This window comes from Primulina eburnea, chromosome 7 (genome assembly GCF_022965805.1).
Source record: "Primulina eburnea isolate SZY01 chromosome 7, ASM2296580v1, whole genome shotgun sequence".
NCBI lineage: Eukaryota > Viridiplantae > Streptophyta > Magnoliopsida > Lamiales > Gesneriaceae > Primulina > Primulina eburnea.
Genome location: NC_133107.1, coordinates 35,731,898 through 35,747,417, shown reverse-complemented (window position 1 = coordinate 35,747,417; position 15,520 = coordinate 35,731,898). Strand labels below are relative to the sequence as shown.

Genomic DNA, 15,520 nt, shown 5'->3' with positions numbered 1-15,520 from the left:
GGAATCGGGATTTAGATTTGAACTTAGAACCGCGATAGGATTGCATGCTCTACTTAGTATTAGTTTGGGGATTAAAGTTAGAAGAACTTTGACCTTAGCATGTCTATAAGTTTAGTTCTTGTAACTATGGGGTTCAACTTAGAGTTCCGACCTTTCAGGGAGAATTTTAATATCTGGTTCCTCTACCAAGGCCTTGATAGATTCGAGGGCCACTCACTCGTTTATTTCGGAGGTCTTTGCAAATTTTCTCAAGATCAAGACCATTGGGCTTGACATAGCCTTTTCAGTATTGTTGCCGTCAGGCGAGGAGATGGCAGCTACCAATGTTATCCGTGATATAGACCTTGAGCTGCACGGTAATCTTGTTTATGCGGATCTAATTGTGCTACCGATGCCGGAATTTGACATTATCCTAGGGATGGACTGGCTATTGAAGAACAGAGTGTTGATAGACTTCCAGCGGAGATCTGTTCTTGTCCGACCGCCTGGAATGGAGCAGTTCTTATTTGAGCCGGACAGGTACTTTCCTTTACCGCGTATTATTCCATATGTTCAGGCTAGGAAGCTCATGCATAGAGGGTGTCGGGCATTTCTAGCGACCTTTTTATCTGTCCCCGAGGAACCCAGCCAGTCAGCCTCAGATGTTCCAATTGTCAGAGATTTCTTAGACATTTTTCCCGAAGACGTCTCTGGTATGCCACCCGAGAGAGAGGTAGAGTTCTCCATTGAGCTTATGCCAGGTACGGCTCCGATCTCCAAAGCGCCGTACCGATTAGCACCGACAGAGATGGCAGAGCTTAAGAAGCAGATACAGGAACTTCTCGACAAGGAGTTCATTCGCCCGAGCTTTTCTCCATGGGGCGCCCCGGTCTTATTTGTGAAGAAGAGGGATGGCTCTATGAGGCTTTGCATTGACTACCGGGAGTTGAACAGGGTTACAGTGAAGAACAAGTACCCACTGCCGAGGATTGAGGATCTGTTTGACCAGTTACAGGGAGCTTCGATTTTCTCCAAAATTGATCTGCGCTCCGGTTATCACCAGTTGAGGATGAGAGATGCTGATGTTTCCAAGATAGCTTTCAGGACTCGTTATGGCCACTACGAGTTCCTTGTGATGTCGTTCGGTCTGATGAATGCGCCAGCGATCTTCATGGATCTCATGAATCGCGTATTTCAGCCGTACCTCGACCAGTTTGTGATAGTGTTCATAGATGACATTCTCGTCTACTCCAAGAGTCGGGAGGATCACAGCAGACATCTGACCACAGTGCCGCAGACCTTGCAGAAGCACAAGTTATTCGCAAAGTTCAGTAAGTGCAAATTCTGGTTAGAGAAGGTGGCGTTCTTGGGCCACATTGTTTCTAGCAGTGGCATTGAGGTAGACCCGACGAAAGTCGCTGCAGTCAGAGATTGGGTTGTGCCACAGAATTCATCCGAGATCCGCAGTTTTCTGGGGCTAGCAGGATATTACAGAAAGTTCATCCAAGGATTCTCCTCCATTGCCGTTCCACTCACAGCACTGACAAAGAAAAATGTGAAGTTTGTGTGGAGCGATGACTGTCAGAAGAGCTTCGATACTTTGAAGCAAGCTCTTATTTCAGCACCAGTTTTGGCCACACCGTCAGGACCCGACGAGTTTGTTCTGTATACCGATGCTTCGAAGCTCGGTCTTGGCGCAGTATTGATGCAGCATGGGAGAGTGATAGCATATGCTTCTCGACATCTGAAAATCCACGAGAAGAACTACCCCACCCATGATCTAGAGTTGGCCGCAGTAGTTTTTGCCTTGAAGATTTGGAGGCACTATTTGTATGGGGAGAAGTGCCAGATCTTTACCGACCACAAGAGCCTCAAGTATTTCTTTACGCAGAAGGAGCTGAACATGCGTCAGAGGCGTTGGTTGGAGCTTGTGAAAGACTACGATTGTGACATTAGCTACCACCCGGGTAAGGCTAATGTAGTTGCGGATGCTTTGAGCAGAAAAGTCGCAGTGATGGCTCATTTGACGATTCAGAGACCTCTTCAGACTGAGATGCAAATGTTTGATCTCGAGACTTATCCTCGAGGTAGAGTTCCTCGTCTATCTACCCTGACCATTCAGTCTTCCCTTATGGACCGTATTCGCAGTGGACAGTCAGCAGATGAGCAATTGGCACAGTGGAAGAAGAGAGATGAAGCCAAGGGCAGTGTCCTGTATAAAGTCAGCGACGGTATCGTGAGATACCGAGACAGGATATGGGTTCCTAGCAGTGATTCTATCCGAGCAGACATCTTATCAGAGGCCCATATGTCCCCGCACTCCATTCACCCTGGGAGTACGAAGATGTACAAGGATCTGCAGCTATTGTATTGGTGGCCGGGTATGAAGAAGGACATCAGACGATTTGTGTCCGAGTGTCTGACCTGTCAGTTAGTGAAGGCCGAGCATCAGAGACCAGCAGGTTTGCTCAAGCCTCTTCCTATTCCCGAGTGGAAGTGGGAGAACATCACCATGGATTTTGTGACCGGTTTTCCGAGGTCAGCCAGAGGATCGAATGCCATCTAGGTGATTGTAGATCGTCTTACCAAATCAGCGCACTTCTTGCCTATTAAGACGACTTTCACCATGGTTCAGTATGCAGAGTTGTATAACGGGAGATAGTCCGACTTCATGGTATTCCAGTTTCGATCGTATCTGACAGAGATCCTAGATTCAGTTCCTCCTTTTGGAAGAGTTTGCATTCGACCATGGGTACGAAGTTGCTGTTTAGCACAGCTTTCCATCCGCAGACAGATGGGCAGTCGGAGCGAGTTATTCAGGTTTTGGAGGATCTTCTCCGTGCTTGCGTCATTGATTTCTCTGGGAGTTGGGAGTCGAACTTACCACTGGTTGAGTTCACCTATAACAACAGCTTCCAGTCTTCTATTGGTATGGCTCCGTACGAAGCTTTGTATGGCCGCAAGTGTAGATCTCCTGTTCATTGGGATGAAGTAGGAGAGAGAGCAGAGTTGGGTCCCGAGATTGTTCAGCAGGCAGCAGATGTAGTAGTCAAGATCCGTGATAGGATGAGGACCGCTCAGAGCCGACAGAAGAGTTATGTCGATCAGCGGAGGAGAGATTTAGAGTTTGCAGTGGGCGATCATGTCTTTGTGAAAGTGGCACCTATGAAGGGTGTCATGAGATTTGGGAAGAAAGAGAAGCTCAGTCCGAGATTCATTGGACCGTTTGAGATCCTTGACAGAGTTGGGACGCTAGCGTATCGTGTGGCTCTTCCTCCGAATCTGGCCGGAGTACACAATGTGTTCCACGTCTCGATGCTGAGGAAGTATATGGCAAATCCTTCGCATGTGCTAAATTTTGAGCCGTTGCAGCTTACCCCGAACTTATCTTATGAGGAGAGACCAGTGCAGATCCTAGACAAACAGGAGAAGAAGCTTCGGAACAAGCTTGTTAAGCGAGTCAAAGTCAAATGGCTCAACCATTCTGAGGAGGAAGCTACGTGGGAGTCTGAGTCAGAGATGAGAGAGCGTTACCCCGAGTTATTCGGTGAGTTCTAATTTCGAGGACGAAATTTCTTTTAAGGGGGGAAGGATTGTAGAACCCGTAAATCAGTCTACGTATAAGCCATGCATAATTCTAGATTTTTAAATTTAATTGACTTCATTGCATGATTATTTTAAATGCATTTCTTTGAAGTTAATTATTATTTCAGTTCAGTAGTTTGATTTTTTTAGCATTTCAGTTATTTCAGTGAGGCCGGACCGGAGTTGGAGTTTTGAGATAGAATTTAAGATTCGAGAAATACTTCCAGAAGTTAATTTAGCTAGCAAGTAAGCTCATTTGAGTTAGAAAGGGATGTTTGAGGATTTAATTTAAGTTGCTTGAGGTGATTAATAAATTAGCTCATTTAAGTTACTTAATTAAGAATTTTATTCACTAAATTATTTAAGGGATTAGTAAGGCTTTTAAGGATTATTAGTTGACTAGATAAACCACACTTCCCACTCATTTTATTAGTAGAATTCGGCCACCTTGGATAAGTGATCCATGTCTCTGCCAACTCACACTTTTGACCATTTCTTTGTATTTAACTAGTAGGATAATTCTAGAATTTTGGGAGCACCATTTAATTAATTAATGGACTTATCCTAGCCAAAAAAAAACAAGGGAGAAATCGGCCACCACCATTCTAGAAGCACCTAAGTAGACTTGATATCAAACTACCATTCAAAATTCAAATTTGAGAAGACTTGGTCATGATTTGGCCTTTTATCTTGCACCCACTTCCCTCACTCCCCTAACCATCTTTCCCCCCTCTCCTTTTTCGAAATTCAGAGTGTATTCAGATTATAAGTCGTGAGTTCATAGCCAAAAGAAGAGAAAAAAAAAATCAAGAGCAAGGAAAGGTAGAAAAGGAAGCCACTTCGTCTCCTCCGCGCCGTCTCGTCTCTTCTTTTCGTTTTTCTTTCAAACGATAACCAGGCATGTCTAGATTCTTTCAAACCTCAATCAAGTCATATTATCATTTATTTTTCAGTACATGATCATGTTTATTCAAGCAAAAATTGAGATCCATGTCAAAACATTTTGAAACAACACATGCAGAATTTTTGATATTCCTTGGCAAGCTTCACGTTTTTCTTGGTTTGTGAGTTTCAGGTTATTGGTTCGACTCCAGGCTCCCAAGGCGACATATGTACATGTAATAGGAGGTATTAAGATCAGATTGGTCCATTCGTTCAAGCCCCTGGTTGCTGGAAATTCAGAAATGGACATCAACTTCTCATTTGGTCCATTATGAGTTTCGAAATTCAGTTTTGATGGCAAGGAGGAAGGATCTGATCTTGGCTGCTCCAATGGCCTATAGCCATGGTTAGATCACTCCCCTAGCATGTCTAAGACGTGACTAAGTCGCCCTTTTGGTGGCTTGGCCCATGGATCATCGGTTTTTACACAAAACGTTAGAACAATCCCCTCTCCCCCTTCGGTTTTCTCATTGTACAGCACATGTATTTCGAATTGTGTGGTTTGATGTGGATCTTGGTTGGCCTATGGCCCTTAGCCATGGTTCATACCATGCCCCTAGATGTCTAGATCGTGCCATGGTCAATCAAATGGCCACTGGAACGACACGAGACATCAATCGAAGCAACACACTACACACGCATACAAAAGCATTCTCGGTATGAGTTTTCGGTTGTTGCTGGAATGGTGCGAATTATGGCTGGCCAAAAGCCCTTAGCCATGGTTCAAATCATTCCTTGGGATGTTGGTAAGGGTCTCTGGTCGGTGGTTCACGCCCCAATGGCCGATAGACTCGAAACCAACACAAGACGCACGGGTGCGCAGCCGCTGGAAAGCTACAGCAGGTTGCTGTGTCGTTTAGAAGGCTCGTTTGAGTTCTTGGTTGGCTTTTAGCCCATGGCCTTGGACTGGATAGTGCCTCATTGAGTTAGGAAGGTCATGTTTTTGACCGTTCGTCATTCGGATCATTTTTGAGGTCGTACGAGAATTTACGGTGCGATGTGCCAAATTGACTCTCGAAAGAACGTTTAATGTTTTGGCCTCCATTTCACCTGGATTTCGACCCTCACCATTTTACGAGCATTAGTTCATAATTTTAGGCGTATTTTTAATCATGACTATACGTCGGTTCAGTGTTGGTTCGGGTTGGTTCGAAGTCATGATTAAATACGAAGCAGTTAGACGTATTTGTCGCATTTTCCAACTTAATTGCATAGTTTGGTCAAGAAAAATATATTGCATATTTTCATGGCATATTTAGGTTGCAGCGAGCCTGGGGACGATCCAATCCAATCCAGTTGGTAACATATACAGGAATTTTCATTATGCCAGTTAATTATTTTACGTGCATTAAATAGAAAATGATTATTTTTGAGATTTATGCGATATGGCTTGTGGTTCATTCACTATGTGGGAGTATTATTTTATACGGTCGCCAGTGACCGCTCAGTTCAGTTTGGTACCACCCGGTCGCCAGTGACCGGCCAGCTCAGTTCAGTTTCAGACTCCCCGGTAGCCAGTTACCGATCAGTTCAGCTTAGTGCAGTGGCCACAGGCGTAAAACATAATCTCAACAGAAAATTTTACCAGTTATTTCAGTGCAGGGCTCCAAGGAGCAAATATTTTTACTGTGATTTTCAGTTCAGTTATGCACGTAATATAATTGCTCAGTACAGATTATTTTCAGCATGCCTCATGACATGATATTTTATCTCTTGCATATTTTACTTCAGATTTTGCTCGTTACCTGCGATATATGCATGCTGAGTCTTTAGGCTCACTAGACTTGATTGTTGTAGGTACTGATGAGGCTAGGGCCGAGGGCGGGGACCAGTGAGCCAGCTTGGGTCGGCAGTAGTGGCACCCGAGGACCTCAGTGCAGCAGTTGTTATTTTATTCCGCAAACATTTTATCAGTCGTTGGATAATTTTTAAATTGTGATTTTTGGCAACTTTATTTTCTTCCGCTGCGATATTTTAAACATTGAACTGGATTTATCAGTTGATTTTATGAATGAGGCCATTTAAGTTTCTTTTAAAAAGAAAATTTTTAATTTTCCGCAAATTTTTAAGCAAGGAGTTTTAGGGCCTCCACAGGAGTGGTCACGCCGGACACCCCTCCGGCGCCCATTCACGTTGTTCTTTTCTTGTTCGCAAATCTCTCAAATTGCTCAGGGAGGAAAGAAGTTCAGTCCAGACGTCCAACTCATATTTCCTTCAACATTTTGATAGCAAATCCGGCAGAGTACCCGACGCGACTCGCCCCTTTTCGCCCGGGTTGCATCATTCACTATCTATAAATCCAAGCAATTTAAAGTCTGAATCATGATCACACCATAATTCAAATCAGTTGTTCCTGCAATATAGCATTACACTCTTTTTGCAGCACCTAGATGATGTTTTGGAGGAGAGTGCATAAACCTTGATATCACCACAACTGAAAGTGCTATATCAAGCCGAGTATGAGTCAAATAAATCAGGCCTCCAACCATACATCTGAAATACTTTGAGTTTGCTTCTCCAGTGTCGTCATCAAACTGTAGTTTATCATTTAAATTCATTGGGGTGTCTGCAACTTTACAATTGGTCATACTGAATCTTTTAAGAATATCGGCAACATATTTTTTTTGTGAAACAAAAATCCCATCCTCAACTTGATTCACTTCAAGACCAAGAAAGTAATGTACCCAAATCTGACATTTAAAATTTCTTTTTCATGCAAACTTCGAATTCATTAACAAGAGAAGAAGATGATCCCATGTAAATCGTATCATCTACATAAATACATTTGATCAAAATATCATCATTACCTTGCCTCTTCAAGTATAGTGTGGGATCATTCTTACTTCTTTCAAAGCCATTGTCAAGAAAATATGAGTGATTTTTCTATATCATCCACCTAGCGCTTGTTTCAACCCGTAAAGATCGTTTTTGAGCTTATACACCTTGTCTTCTTTACCATGAATAATAAAACTTTCGGGTTGGGTGACATAAACATCTTCTTGCAATTCCGCATTCAAGAACGCCGACTTGACATCAAATTGGTAAATAGGCAAACTTAAATAGGCATCTAGTCAAGTAAAATTCTCACTGTTTCGAAGCGTGCGACATGAGAAAATGTGTCTTCATAATCAATTCATTGTTATTGGGCATACACTTTCACAATGAAACGAGCCTTATGTTTATCGATTGTACCATCCGAATGATACTTTGTTCTAAACACCCATTTGAATCCAATAGGATTTTTTTCCTTTCGGTAAGTTAATCAATTCTCACGTTTCATTTTTCTGAATTGATTTTAGCTCTTCTTCCACTGCAACACGCCATTCTTCTTTTCCTACAACTTCCTCAAACTTAACAGGATCAACAACAAATAAAGCTTGAGTTGAATAATAAATTTCCCTCAATAATCGAAATTTCAGTGGTGATGTTTCATCTGAAGATGAGCTACTACATCTTATAGGACTTGCAGTGGTTGAATTTGAAGGAATTGAACTTGAATAATTCTGCTGCAAAGGAAATTCTTCAACTTGTGGAGCTTCAATTAATGATGGAACATCAATATAAACACCTCCATATTCTTCTTGCCATTTCCAATTTGCATCTTCATTAAATATGACATTCCTGCTAATAATCACTTTGCCAGTGACAGGTTCATACAGCCTATATGTTTTAGATTGTGTACAATAACGAACAAAAATGTATTTTGTTGATTTATAATCAAGTTTGCTACGATTATGCGAATCAATCAAAGTATATTCAAAACAACAAAATGTTTTTAAATGACTTACTGAAGGTTTCTTACCACTCCAAGCTTCATATGCTGTTTGATTTAAAGCAACCATGGTCGGTGATAAATTTAGTAAATAAATTGATGTAGCAACAGCTTCGGCCCAATATTTATTTGGAAGTTCTTTTGCCTTAAGCATGATCCTTGCCATTTCAAACACCGTTCTATTTTTCCATTCAACTATGCCATTTTGCTCAGGTGTATATAGAGCAGTCAATTCTCTGTGCAGCCCCTGCTCTTCACAAAATTGAATAAAATTGTTAGATAAGAATTCACCTCCTCTATCGGTGCGAAGTGTCTTTATGTTTCCGTCACTTTGCTTCTCAACAAGTGCCTTGAATTTTTTAAATGATTCAAATGTTTCTGACTTGAATTCATAAAATAAACCTAACTCATGCGACTGTAATCATCGGTGAATAACAAAAAATATTTACTTCCTCCAATTGACTCGGTTTGAATAGGACCACCCATGAACAAGCTCCAAACGATTTGTTGCTCTTCTAAAGTTTCCAATAGGAAACGATTTCTTGTATTTCTTCCCATACACACACCCTTCACATAAACCTAAAGACTCGATGTTAGGAAGCCCGTAAACCATTTCTTTCTGACTCAACAATTTCAAACCTTTAATATTCAAATGTCCATAAAGCAAATGCCATAGTCTGGACTCAATGTTTTCTTTGACAACAAAGACATGATTTTCAACACTAGAAACTTCAAGAGGAAACAATTTATTTGGAATCATTTTAACATCAACAATGACTTGATTAGATTCTTTGTTTCTAATTACACATGACACATTGTCAAAAAGGATAGAATACCCATTACCCATCAGTGGCCCAACACTCAAGAGATTTTGAGTTAAATCGGGAATGAAATACACATTACAAAGGATCTTGATATTACCATGACCATCATTTACTGCTGTAGTACCTTTTCCTTCCACTTGCATTTGTTTGTCATCTCCAAGCCTTACTTTTATCTTGTATGACTCATCAAGCTCCTTAAATAATGCCTTTGATCATGTCATATGATTAGAGCATCCGCTATCCAAAAACCAAATATTGTTAGTAGACTTTTCATCTTCTTGATAAGCCATGAATAAATTTGCCTCTTGTTCCTGCTCCTCTGCATAATTTGCTTGCTTATTTTTATGCCAGCACTGATCCTCCACATGCCCATATTTTTTACAGTAGTCACGATATGGGACATTAGTTTCTTCTTGTTGTTTGAGGTTGTTTTGCTTATCTAGTTTCCAACAATCAGCCTTTATATGCCCAAATCTTGTGCAATAGTAACATTGGATGTTTTTGTCACCTCTTCCTCTGTCGTAATCATCTCTGCCACGTGATCCTCCCCTTCCACGTCCTCTACCACTTGCATTTATTTGCTCATATTTTTTGTTTGAGTTATCCCCCTGAACATAAAGGCTTTTTCTTCATTTTTTTCAACAGCTTTATTTATTCTTACCTCATGAGATTGCAGTGATCTCATTAGCTCATCAAATGAATATGTTGTAAGTCCTTAGATTCCTCAATTGCGGCGACAATATGATAAAATTTTGGAGTCAAATTTCTTAGCACCTTCTCCGTAATTGTTTGATCAGAAATTTCTTCTCCATAGGACCTCAATTGATTGACGATTTCAGCAACTCTGGTCAAGAAATCTTGCACGGATTCTCCTCTTTCATAAGTAAGGTTTCGAAATCCTGACTGACCATTTGAAGTTTTACAATAATTACCTTTGATGTACCTAGAAACACACTCTTTAATGTTGTCCAAGCTTCTTTTGTTGTATTTGCACCAGCAATTTTAGAAAAAAAATGATTCATGGACAACTTGTTGAATAAAGAATAATGCCTTTGCATCTTTCTTTCTGTTTTCTTTCAGTCTTGTTTCATCATCTGGATCTTGGTATCCATTTTCGACCTCATCTGGATCTTGGTATCCATTTTTGACCAAGTCCCACAACTCTTGAGACTTGAAAAGAGTTTTAATTTTGATGCTCCAGAATTCATAATTTTTTCCTTTGAATACTGGTATTGCTGGTTGAGAGATGCTTACAACATTGTCATTAGTTGCCATGAGTTTGAAACTCAGTTATGAAAGAACCTGGCTCTGATACCACAAATGTTGTGGAGATAAAGAAAACAAGAGTATTTGGAAATGAATGACAGATGAACAATGGCAAGATAGTGAAGAATATTTTTCTTGAGAACAAAACTATTTCCTCATTTTATTTCAGAACAGGGAATGCATTTATATAGGCTTACAATCCAACGTTAAACAACTGAATTATCTCAACAACTAGAGATTTTATTTGCACTACTTTTATTGACTGAATCAAAATAAATAATAAATCTAAAATATCAAAGACCAAGTCTCCTTACTTCTTTGAATCAGTCTTCAACATTTTTTAGTGTATGCTCCTTCAGTTGTAAGCATTTTTTATATCAAGAGGGTGCCGCATGTTCCTACCCATACTTTCACAAGTTAATCGTTTAATTTGAATTTAGTCTAGTAATAAATCCTTGATCTTTTGTTTGTGTTCTTTTACTTATCACTTTCTTTACTTGTTTATTTAAAATATTTTGTCTTTGTTGTGAAAACAGAAAAGGTCGAGCTGGAGAATACAGTAGTTTATGAGAGCCAAAGACAATTGAAAGAATTTGGATCATCCTCTACATCAAGGTAGGATAAGTACAATGGTATGTTTCGACAGCATGGTTTTATTTTAATTTTTTTTTAATATTTTGGCTTGCATGGTTAGATAATCCACCTTGACGTGATTGGTTCACGTTTATGCTGCACTGTTTGGATCTGGAATTGAAGTCATCTAGCTAATTGTTGCATTAAAGTTTTCCATTGGCCTGTTTGAATGTTGTTTTAGCTGTTCATATATAGTAATTCGCGGTTGGTAAATATTGTTGATGCATGTTTTATCCATTGAATCACGAACTATGCTTCCACTTATTTATATTAATATGTTAAACTTTAAACAGAAAGTGCAAGTGAATCTAAAGATGAAAATGAAATAGTAGGTGCAGCATAGGAAGATACAGATGAAGAAGACAATACATTCTTTGACACCAAAGATTTTCTTTCCTCTAGCTCTTTCAAAGAAGTGGTTCGAACTTCAGGACATCATCATTTTCATCTGATGACAACGAACTTTATGCTTTTGAAGATGAGGATAGTATTGATCCGGCAATAAAATCTGCCGGAACTAAAATTTCTTATGTCAAGCGTCGGAAGAAATCGCCAGATCCTGTTGAGAAAGAAAAAGGAGTGAGTTTATGGTCGATGATAAAAGATAACATAGGGAAGGACCTAACCAAAGCGTGTCTTCTGGTCTACTTCAATGAACTTCTATCTTTCCTGCAGAAATGTTTTGAAGATTTGGAGTATTCGTATATACCGGATCGGCCATATGAATGGGGGAGGAGGGTGGGTTTTGGGGCAAATGTGTTATTTACTTCAGTTTCTGTTAATGGATGGGCCCACTACCCTTGGCCCACCCCTAGCCCAAATGATATACAAGCCCATTAAGGGCCCATATATCTTCCTATAAATACCAGGTTTGAGTGTTCAGTTATTTCATTCACTGTATTGTTTTTAGCAGCACCCTTAGCTCCTCCCCCCTATATCCTCAGTCTCTGACTTGAGCGTCGGAGTGGCTACGCCAGGACACCCTCCTGGCTCCCTCTTAACGATCTTATCTGTGATTTCAGGCTCACGGTAATTTCAAAAACTGTGTTTGTACTAGTGACACTTGCTCGGAGCGGGCCCTAAATTTTCCGTGAGTATCACTTGGGCTTGTCTGTGGGAAGTTTGAGTTGAGACGTAGAGATGGTAGGGAAGAGAGGGAGTGGAAGAGCCGCCTTAGCATCATCGCGTCCTCGTAGGGGACCCGAACCATCTCATGCTGAGACAAGACAGGAACAGCCGCATCTTGAGATGAGACAGGAACAACCTCGTCAAGAGACAAGAACCGAGCAGCCCATTCACGAGACAAGGGTCGAGCAAACCAGTCTCAATGAGAATGTGGGGAACTTGACCCTAGAACAGCTGGACCAATTTATCACCCGAAATGTGGATGAGGCCACGAAAAGGAATCAATAATCTATCTTTGTAGATGAACAGGCCGCCCGACAGGAGCGTGAAGAAAATGTTGAAGTCCACCAGAGCAAGATTGAAGAGACGCAACCCCCTCAAAGTGGAGAGATTAGTGAGATGGGAGAGATGTGGAAGGAGATACGGAGATTGAGGGAGCAGGTAGGAAGCAGGGCGCCGGTACCCAAGAGAAGAAGCCATTTTTCATTATCCATCTTGGAAGAAGGGCTTCCCCCAAATTTCCGACAATCGAACGTTGGAGAATATGACGGACATACAGACCCCGAAGAACACTTGGGGAGATTTGAGAAATCAGCTCTGTTGCACCAATATTCAGATGGGGTCAGGTGCATGGTGTTTCTGGGCACATTGGTGAGGTCAGCCCAGCAATGGTTTAATACCCTGCAGCCCAACTCCATACAGTCTTTTGAGGATTTTGCTACAGCTTTCTTGCACAGATTTGCCAGCAGCAAGAGGCACCAGATGAATTATTTGAGCATGTTTGTGATGAAACAACAAGAGGCTGACACTTTGCGAGAATTTGTCCAACGTTTCAACAACGTAACGCTGGAGATACTAGCGGTCACTCCTGACATCATGATAAGTGCCTTTACCCAGGGACTTAGAGGAGGAGATTTCTTTAAATCATTAGTGAAGAAACCTCCATCAAGTTATGATGATCTGTTATCTCGGGCGGAAAAATATGTAAACTTGGAAGATGCCCAACGGTACAGAAGGATGGAAAACCGACCCGGAGGGAGTAGGGTGGAGGGAGCCGAGAGAGGAGGTAAGAAGAGAGGTGCAGGTGAGAAGGAGGAAGACAGAACTAGAAGTAGAGGACAATTCTCATCACATGTTCCTTTGAATAGGAGTCAGGATAAGGTGATGGAGGTGATAGAGTCAGGGGAGAGGGGGGAGAAGTCGCAAAGGGTTGAGAGCAGTGCTCAACCTCTGCCACGGGGTAGGCAAGAAGGATCCTCGTCCGGTAGTGAACTGAGATCTCGTCCATCTTCTAGGGGGTGTCGAGGCCCTCCGTGGATACATCAGAGGATCGAGGATCCGAGGAGAGAAGGTCGAGGTTACGATGTCCCTCGGGAGCACGCAGAACCGAGGAGAGGAACGAATGAGGATAACCACCCTACGAGAGGAATGATTCATATGATCTTGGGGGGTCCTACTGATGGGGATTCCGGGCGAGCGCGAAAGGCGCATGGGAAGAGGTTGGAGAATTTTGAAATATCTAGGGGTGCGGACTTACCCCAGGACCCTGTCAATAGTTTTGGACCGGTTGACCTATGAGGCACTGTGGCTCCTCATAACGATGCCTTGGTGGTAACGGCCACCGTTGCCTATTACGATGTGGCACGAATCTTTATTGATAATGGAAGCTCTGTTAATATCCTGTTCAAGAGCACTCTGGATCAGATGAAGGTGGAGGGATTTGAGTTCGAGCCAATCTCTACTCCTCTATATGGATTTGCAGGACATGTCATCCCGTCGCTCGATCAGATTGTCCTTCCTCTGTCTTTAGGACATGAGCCTCGGCGGGTAACAAAGATGACAACATTTACTGTGGTGGACACCCCATCCGCCTACAATGGAATTCTGGGGCGACCAGCCCTAAAGGATTTCCAAGCTGTAGCGTCCACGTATCATCAGAAGTTGAAGTTTCCTGTAAGGAAGGAGGTTGGAGTTTTATGCGGGGACCAAAGGGTCGCGCGTTGGTGTTATGAAGGGATAGTGAAAGAAGAGGGGAAGAGGGCGCGTGTGGAGGTCAATATGATTAGAAGGGGGCAAAGAGGGTTGCCCATGGCAGTGAGAGAGGTTCATGAGGTGATAGATGGGAAGCCGGAGATCGTGACATTGGGTCCCGACAAGAAGACGCTAAGAAAAGCCCCTGACCTTGACCCAAAGGTCAGGGATGAACTCATTACTTGTTACAGGCTAATCTCCGCGGGTTCGCTTGGTCAGCCCAAGAGCTCACAGGGATGAGCCCAGATGTAGCAGAACACTGATTAAACATATTGCCAAATTCTCGTCACATGAAGCAGAAGAAAAGACATTTCGGGCCCGAGAAAGATATAGTTATAAAGAAGGAGGTGGGATAGTTGCTCAATGTTGGGCGCATTCGAGAGGTGCAGTTTCCTACTTGGCTCTCGAATGTCGTTCTTGTTCCGAATAGTTCAGGGAAATGGAGGATGTGTGTGGATTTCAGAGACCTCAATAAGGCATGCTCTAAAGATTGTTATCCTCTGCCTCGGATAGATCAGTTGGTGGACTCCACAGCGGGACATCAATATTTGTGTATGTTGAATGCTTATCAGGGATATCATCAAATTCCCTTGGCTGTGGAGGACCAAGATAAAGTGAGTTTCATCACCTCTGAAGGAAGTTTCTGCTACGTGGTCATGCCCTTCGGACACAAAAATGTCAGAGCCACGTATCAGCGATTGATGGATAGAGTCTTTTCTGAACAGGTGGGAAGAAACGTCAAAGTATATGTGGACGACATCATGGTAAATTCTAAGGATTCACCCAGCCAGTACCTGATTTAGTGGAGACTTTTCAACCCTCAGGTCTTATGGACTGAAGTTGAATCCTCATAAGTGTATCTTTGGGGTGAAAAGTGGGAAGTTTCTCAGTTATATGGTGGCAGAGAGGGGGATTGAAGCTAACCCCGAGAAAGTTCAAGCTATCCAAGATATGGTCTCTCCCCGGGGACCCAAATATGTTCAACAGTTGACAAGAAGGATTGCTGCATTGGCACGTTTTATCTCGAGGTCTGCCCACAGAAGTTTACCGTTCTTCCGGACTTTGAGGAAGGAGAAAAAATTTGAATGGGATCCACCTTGCGAGAAAGCGTTTGAAGAGTTGAAAAATTACCTTGCTGAGCTGCCTGTCCTGGCCAAATCGGCTGCAGGTGAGCCTTTGTGAGTATATTTATCTGCCACCCATGGAGCTGTGAGTTCAGTCCTTGTCAAGTTGGATGGATCAACTCAACAGCCAGTCTACTATGTTTCGCATGCACTCAAGGGGGCAGAGATCAAATATTCAGGGTTGGAAAAATTGGCTTTGGCTTTAGTGATGACAGCGAGGTGCTTGAGACCCTACTTCT

At 42.2% G+C, this 15,520-nt stretch overlaps 1 long non-coding RNA gene across 1 annotated transcript in view; it reads left to right on the top strand.

Annotated features, from left to right (window-relative positions):
* LOC140837486 (uncharacterized) overlaps nt 1-11,734 on the top strand; it is a 28,799-nt gene extending 17,065 nt beyond the window's left edge. The window contains exons 2-3 of the long non-coding RNA XR_012119334.1: nt 10,905-11,000; nt 11,295-11,734. This is a non-coding gene — a long non-coding RNA (uncharacterized lncRNA). The remainder of the gene's footprint in view (nt 1-10,904; nt 11,001-11,294) is intronic.
* Nucleotides 11,735-15,520: the final 3,786 nt, after the last annotated feature.